The sequence below is a fragment of the Solanum dulcamara genome, chromosome 3 (assembly GCF_947179165.1).
Source record: "Solanum dulcamara chromosome 3, daSolDulc1.2, whole genome shotgun sequence".
Classification (NCBI taxonomy): Eukaryota; Viridiplantae; Streptophyta; class Magnoliopsida; order Solanales; family Solanaceae; genus Solanum; species Solanum dulcamara.
In genome coordinates, this window is record NC_077239.1 from 13,520,001 (window position 1) to 13,528,197 (window position 8,197).

The following is an 8,197-nucleotide window of genomic DNA, read 5'->3' on the forward strand; positions in this document are numbered from 1 at the left end:
GAAATTGCTAATTTCGATTGTGAGCAACTGATAGCTGACAAATTAATCAATGTATGTGCCAAGATAACGTCCCAAATCGGACTATGTAGTGATTCTTATGATATTATTAATAGCTTGATAAAAGCTCAAAAAGATGATAATACCTCTACAACTACGGAGGAAAAAGATAAGTTGTCTTTTAGACCCCAATTACCTAAAAAAGGAATTACTTTGGGAACAATGAAAGAAAAGTTTGATAAATTACTCCCATTTGATGGAGAAAACCAGGAAAAGATAATGAGAGATTTATTTTCTCTCAAGACAATACCAAATCGATATATTGATTGTACTGGGATATACCCCAGAATTAATTATCTACAAGATTCTTCTCCTCAAGAGATTAGATATTGGTATGATTTTGGAGCTGTTAATTCCATTTATTTAACAACTCCCAACTTTCCCGAAATTAGCCGATTACCATCTTGGGTTCAAGATGGCGTAAAAGATTGTTATTTGAATAATCCCACAATCACGGTGAAAGATATACTGGTCCTTAAGTTTATTTCTTCCGGACCTGATTATTATAAAGAAGAAAGATACCCCGCATATCACTTTATGCAAATTGGCAAAGTCGATGATTTTAATATTATTAATAATTATCAAGAGAAATCTTTTGTACGCTTCTCAGAAAAAGATGTTCATTACCGACGAGCAATCGGTCTAAGGATAGTTCTTCAAAATATGGAACATAGTTTCAAAAGAGGATTCAGGACCTATGGAGGAACGAAAATACACTCCTCCATTATGATTGCCCCTGCTAAAACTACACCACCATCGGCAAAAAGATATATGCAAACCAAGATAGACCTGATTAATAAGGGAATTATTAAATCAAGTCCACAGGCACAACAACGATTATGTGAGATGAGAAAGCATGCCAAAGGGACGTGTGAATTCTGCTCTCCTAGAAAGGAAAAGATAATTGAAGATGCCATGTCCACATCATCCGAATAAATTTCTGACGTGTGGAAAAAGATATAAGGATCAAGATGTAGAAGATAAGGATTCATTTTGATAAGATAGAGACACATTTGTCATTTTGTGATAGAAAAGAAGATACGCAAGAAATCAAAGATAAAAGAAAAGACAAAGGAGAAGATAGCGACATTTATCTAACCTTTTGTCATTTTATATGATAGTGACTAATAGCTAATATTTTGTCATTTTGTAATAATTTTAGTGTAGAAAATAAGAGGAAGAGGACACTTTTGTCATTTTGTAAAATAGAATAGTCTTTAGATGTTTAGGATAGATATAAGGTCATTGTCAATATATTTTCTAAATTTGAAGTCCGTAGTTGAAGTCCGTCTCCTTCATCTATAAAAGGAGATAGTTTGTAACATAGAGAGGTATCGATCAGAAAAGAACCTCAAATATTTTCCTCTCTTTTGTAAAATACCCCCACTACCAAGATATGAATAAAAACTAAGAAGTTTTTGAGTTACTTTCTTGAGCAAATATTATTATTACTGTTATAATATTTTTCCTTTTATAAAAAGACAAGTCTCCCCTTCCATATCACCCTTACGCCTTAGAGTAGAAAATGAACTAAAGCTGTGCTGAGTTACGCTGAAGGAACGTCAGAGAAGTTATCTGTTTTTAGGTTGGGATTGCAATATACGATAAAAGTCTCGATGGATACCCGGTATAATTTTGGTCAAAACGGGACAGGTATGGAAGCGTGTTGGACCCTTGACTTTTTATTTAAGTTGAAATATTATACTGTTATAATTTTACACTGCTCTTGAAAGTTACTCTCTTTCAAAAATTATGTTTACTTTAGACATAACATATTCCTCCTCAGGAGGCTTAATTTTACTTGTTAAACAAGATAATAACATTATTAGATATGAAAATATACCCACTCGGATACTTGACTTAACGAACCAGCGATTTTCTGGACCCCCTCTCCCCGAAATACTATGTCCAAAATTGCCTCAAAGAGTGTCATAAGCACTGGTCGGGACAAAACCCCAGCTATACCCAAACTATAAAACAAAAGAAACATCTTATGAAAGATCCAAGAATAGGTAAAGCTTACCAACTCACAACTGGACCCTGAATACTAGCGGAGGGGTCGATTAGAATCTCTATATGGAACTACATGCACAAAACAATAATGTAGTGTCCCCAGGAAATGGAACATTAGTACAAATAAAAATGTACTGCTATGTAAGGAAGAAAGTGAAATCATAAATAGTTGCTATAAAAAGGGTAATAGAGATACCAACTGGAACTGACACTCAAATAAACTCCATGACTGACATCTGACATCCTAGTAATTAAATATGCATTGTACACTCATGTAATCGTATGTCGTGAATATGTATATATAGATGAAAATGCAATACATACCCAACCAAATACTAGTAATAGTGGTCTCTTCCAATAGATAACTGGCATCCTATTGTTAACGTGTGGCTATCTGTATAATATATATAGTCTTCCAGCCAAATAGTCCCCTTACCTCCGATTATAGCTCGGAGTCCATGCATAACATGCCATGTATGATATGAAATTTGAATGAACATAGTAGGCTATAACAAGGACTTAGCCAATCTTTGCTCATTGGTACTCTTGATCTCATAATCTCATAATCAGTTTCTTATAACATGCAAATGTCTCATAGAACCTCATGTGCCTTTAGAATAAACCCAAATAATTATCTCTACTTTAGAAAGGTAACTTACACCTGAGAGTGTTCAAAAAGAGCTTAAGGTGCTTCACTTAGTTTCAATATATGTTTTGTTAGTAGTTTGTAAAAGAAAGTATTTTAAAAAGAAACATGTCCTTTACTAGTTTAAACATACAAGTTACATTTGAGAGTTTTGGAAATCGACATATTATTTTAAAGTTTTCAGAAAAAACATATTAGTGAGGTAGGAAGACTTATTGCAAATTCTTAATATTCCTTCATAATATTTTTAAGTCACAACACCCAAAAAAGAACCAGAATTTATACACATGGACCTATAGTCAAGGTAATCGACAAAATAACACATAGACGCCGAATACCCTATATAACCGAACGAGTGGAATATCAACATAATAGAGTCATGAAAATACTCCAGTTGTGATCCCAATGCCTTTCAAAGAAGGTATTTCTAGCAATAGAGTAGTAAAATATTGCATTTGATGATTTAGGAGTTTTCTAAAATTCATTCTCGATAGACGGACAATGCTTAGCCTTAACATACCTCGATTCTAGGTCTTGCAGTTTTAATATAAATTTTAACCCTTCCTTAAAGTATGCAATCTATGCAAAATCAAGTGACACAACCATTACAAACAGAATATTAACATATTGGGGTCAAAGTAGCAATTTAGAGATTACTAAGAGAGTGATTAGCTCATCGGACCTTTTTTAAATGTATGCTTCATATATTTTTTTTCCTAATTACAACCACAAATTAATGACATAACAAACATTTTTCTAGCAGATATTGAAAATTGGAGGCCTATGACTTAGTCCACCACAACCAAATAGAGTATGCCTGCATAACAATAAAAACTCGGTGTGTCACCATACCCCTTCTTTCCAACCCTAAAACAGCCACAACCAAACCCCAAACACGAATCTTCAAAACTTTAAAGACAGAAATATATATAATACAGTCATATAATTGTTCAACACAATCATAATAACTCGAACTCATAACTTCCGATCACCATCCTGTGAATTTGTTCAACAATTACGTCTGGAATCATGTCTTTCTCCTCATAAGAAATAAGGTTAAGAGGGAATAAACTTAAATTAAAATTGATTGATTTAATAGTATTTTAACTTGTCTCCTCGAATAACAAGCAGTCTCCTCAAATACAAGACCTTGAATCAAGAAGAAACCATTTGAAAATCACAATGCAATAATAAAACTAAGGTTATGCTAATTTATATTACAATTCAATACCCATATATACTTCTTCTTCTCTCCAAGATGTATATCAATAGCAGCCATACATATACAAATAATTCTCATAAATTCCAGCAACAACAACATCAAGAAAATACTTTAAAACAGCCCAAAATCACATAACAATCTAAATACGACTTTCCAACCATCTATTTGTATGTTCTTGCTTACATAGTTTAGCTATAACTTGTCTTCACTCAATAAAATAAAGAGTGAGAATTATTACCTCCAAACAGAAGTACCACCACCTAAAAACAAGACTCTGTCACCTTAAAGAATCCTTCAAATCATAACCAATGAGGAGGAAAGAAATAACATAATCTCTATGAACATTCCGAGGGTGAAACCATATTGAAATCTTATTGGATGGGATGTAAGGGACACTTCGAGAGGATTTAGGACTGTATTTACTCTTATTTGTGTGAAAATAATGAGATAAAATGAAGGGATAACAACTTTTATAAAGCTAAACCAACATAGGGGCTAGGGGTCTACCTTCACATGCCTTCTTGTGCAGTCTAACAAACATGTAAATATCTCTCTATTCCTATGTCATGTGGACAAACGGTTTAATTACTTAGAAACTAGACTCATAGATGTTTGATTTGGTATATCAAGGTCCTTCCAAAGGTTTATATAGAGGGAAAAACCAATTGTCTTACTCTGGAAAGAGGCAACATTGAATTGAGAAAAATTCACAAAACAAAAGATCACCACTAACATAAAATGTCAAGTGAGGAACACCACACAAAGTTGCAGTATTCTCTTATATCGTTAGAGTTTTGTAGGTTTCTAAGAGGGGTTGTTGGTGTTCATGATACTTTTGGTATATTTATCCAGAGTAATTTAGTGTCTATGATAGAGCAGTATGATGTTAAAAGTGTTTTAATATTGTAAGATTGATATTATACACGTCCTTAGAATACCTTAACTTTACACTTACCTTAGTGGACCAAGTTGTCTAACGTGTTTCAACTGAAGAGGTAAAAGTAATAAAGTAAGAACATAATAATTAACGTGGATACACTCGGCTCAAAAGGTGTAAAAACCACGACTTGTTCCCCAATAGAAACTTTCTCCCAGCGTGACTAAATGAAAACGAGTCTTACCACAAAATAATTATAAACTATGTAACCTAAGGAATAATAAATTAAACCTTATACTAGCACACACCTCCCAATGTATGTGTTCCTAAGTCTTTGAGTTGCCCAAAACTTGAAGACTATATCTTTATGTCAGTTTATAACTCACTGAACTATCAATACATCAAATCATAAACTCAAAGAAAAACTTTCTAGAACATAAACTCTGTAAAAGGACCAGGTTATTCAATGAATCACTTCAAGGTTAAGCAATACCTTCATGAAGCCAATACACCAATTGTCGTTTTTCTATGTGAGTGCTTAAGTATTCAGAGACTATTCCCTTCTATTTAAGCACTATCCCCACAGAGTTTCATTTCACACAAACTCCTTGGTGAAAACAAGGTCTGCTATCAAAACAGACTCAGTTACTCTTGAGTTCTACTTTGAGTTTGACTCCTCCTTCCAACAGACTTCTATCTTTATCAATGTTGTAGGACTCGAACTCCTTTAGGTTTGACTTATTCACCTTCAGTTATCCTATTCTAGATTTCTGCACTTCTATCTGTATTGATTTCATGCTCCAAACTTGAAAGTATATTGTATCTTAGCTTCTCTTCATGGTGCATCTTAGGACGGCACTAACTGACATGTTTTATGTCTATGTTAATCATCAAAACTTCATAACTCAGCAAATTCCCCCTTTTGATGTAGATAGACTACTCTTTCTTGTGCATTCATAACATCTATATTTGTAGACAATTAAGCATCATAACACTAAGATGAAACAAGTTAGTTTGTGGGTTATATACATTGCACAACCTTTCTTCCCCTTTATGGCATCATAAAAAAGATAGACCTGTCAAAAACTTTATTAAAGATACAATTATAATCAATTCATTACCACTTGGGCTATCTCAAGATACAAAATCAAACTTAGAACAAGCATAAATACGTATTAAAATGAACATTAGGCTGAGTAAAGCAAAAAATAAGGATAGTTTCATTCAACACAAATAGAGAATTCTTAAAAAACTTTTAAGATAGATCATAAGTAAAGTAAAAGCATCAAAACATAGGACAACTGAGCATAGACAAGATACAAGAATAGAACAACACACGGGGGTGGACTAAGAAGATCTAGAAGTAGAAGGGATCAATTTGGTCAGCCTACAAATGGTATCCACGTGTTCTAACCTTTTCTTTGCAAGAGTGGCTTCCAATTCAATGATCTTTGCCTCAAACCAGTATTTTCAATCTCATAGGTCACTCTAGCAACATCTAATTCAGCAGTCTTAGCATCCAAATCTAGTTGCAGCCTTTGGAGAGGAGTGTCATCTCTACGCATAGAAACAGGAAGAGCAACATGGTTCACTGTCCCTAAAACATACTTTGTAGTTAGGAGACTCCAAAATTTCACAGGGACAGAATAACCCTAAATGTTTTGGCAAGCCAAAATCCATAAGGCAAAGCATGACCATTTGTAATATTCCAATTCTTGAGAAATTATTTTTTCATGTGACATGACCATTTTTTCCTTTCCTCTAGAATTTTCATGCTTTGTTTGTGTTGTGGGGATGGTTGGTGTGATTCTCGATGTAATTGGGTGTGCTTTTAGTGATTTAAGATCTCGAGTGGAGCTTTTATTGAGAGAGTTGACTTTTGTCAATATTTTGAGATCCAAGAATCAAATGGGAAATCAGTCAATTTCATCGCGTCCAGAAAGTCGAGTTTGGTTTAGTTGAGTGGTGACTTAGATCCGCGAAACCGTAGAATGATTTTTGAGTATTTAGGCTAAAGTTGAGTTTTGGCCTAAAGAGAGATCTGGGAGGGTATTTTGGTCATAATAATCATTGTTCAAATATCCAATGATTTCATTAGTTCTGAAATATGTTTTATAAACAATTTGCATTATTGGTTTGTGTTTATAGGATTCCAAATGGCAAAACATATTTTGAAGGTTGCTGGTGCATATTTTTAGATACAGAAAATGGGTTTTAACGATGAAATCGCTGTGTTAAAAATCTATTTGAACCCATTTCATATTTTTGATATTTGGGAGCTAGAAAGGTCCGTCTAAGGTGATTTTTGATGTATTTTTCTCCTATTATTATTGGGTACGTATTTCTAACTTTATTTTACTCATTTTCCAAGAATATATCTTTCATATTTCATAATTTCTATTCACAAAGTGGAGATTTTATACTCCAAAATAGAGAAATGAAAAAATTATTGATTTGAAGGTCGATTTGGAATGACTTTTCATTGATATTTTGGATTTAAGGTCCTTTTGTTGTGGGTAAACTGTTCATGACAAAGGTTTCAAAATATTTGGCTTTAAGCCACATTGCAAATGTAGGTTTTGGGGTTTCTTCTCCAAGTTGGAAAATTTATAATTCTTTGATTTGGAGCTTGATTTATACTCGATTTTAATGAGTTTTTCAACCACGAACTCCTTTTCACTTATAAAACATGATTTTCAAATAAAATTATGATTTTGACATACTTGATTTCAGAGAGATTTTTGGACGACTTTAAATCCGATTCCTAGTCTTAGCACTATGGGTATCGTTGACCTCCTTTTTATGAATCATTTTCATTCTTGATAGTTGAGGATTATTTTGGAGTTGGTGTTTGAGGTTAAAGCTCCAGTAGAGTGTTTGAGAGAAGTTTTCAGCCTTTGAGGTAGGTTGGGTTATCCTTCTCTGAGACTTGATTCGGTAATTAGTCATTCATATATTATAGACTTTGGGATGGGGTCATAATATGAATTAGGACAGTCGATTATATTGTGATACTAGTGTGGGGGCTTGATTATTACTGTGTTTCACGTATGGGGGCTTGATTATTACTGTGTTTCACGTGTGGGGGCTATCCTTCATTGAGACTTGTTTGCTACTCTATTTTCTTCGAGAGCATATGATTCATGATTTGCCTAAGAGAGAGGCTTATAACACTATCTGACTTGTAACACCTACGTGAGGGGTTGAGTTGGGGGTTTTGATCACACTTGAGTAATGAAATGCTTTCAAAAAGGCTGAACACTTATTTCAATATATTTCCTTCTCATTACTATTTATTGAGGGTATATATCATTTCTAGGTTGAGTTTTGTGAACTTTAAACCTTATATTACATATTGAGTTGAATATTGCCTCCATTCCAT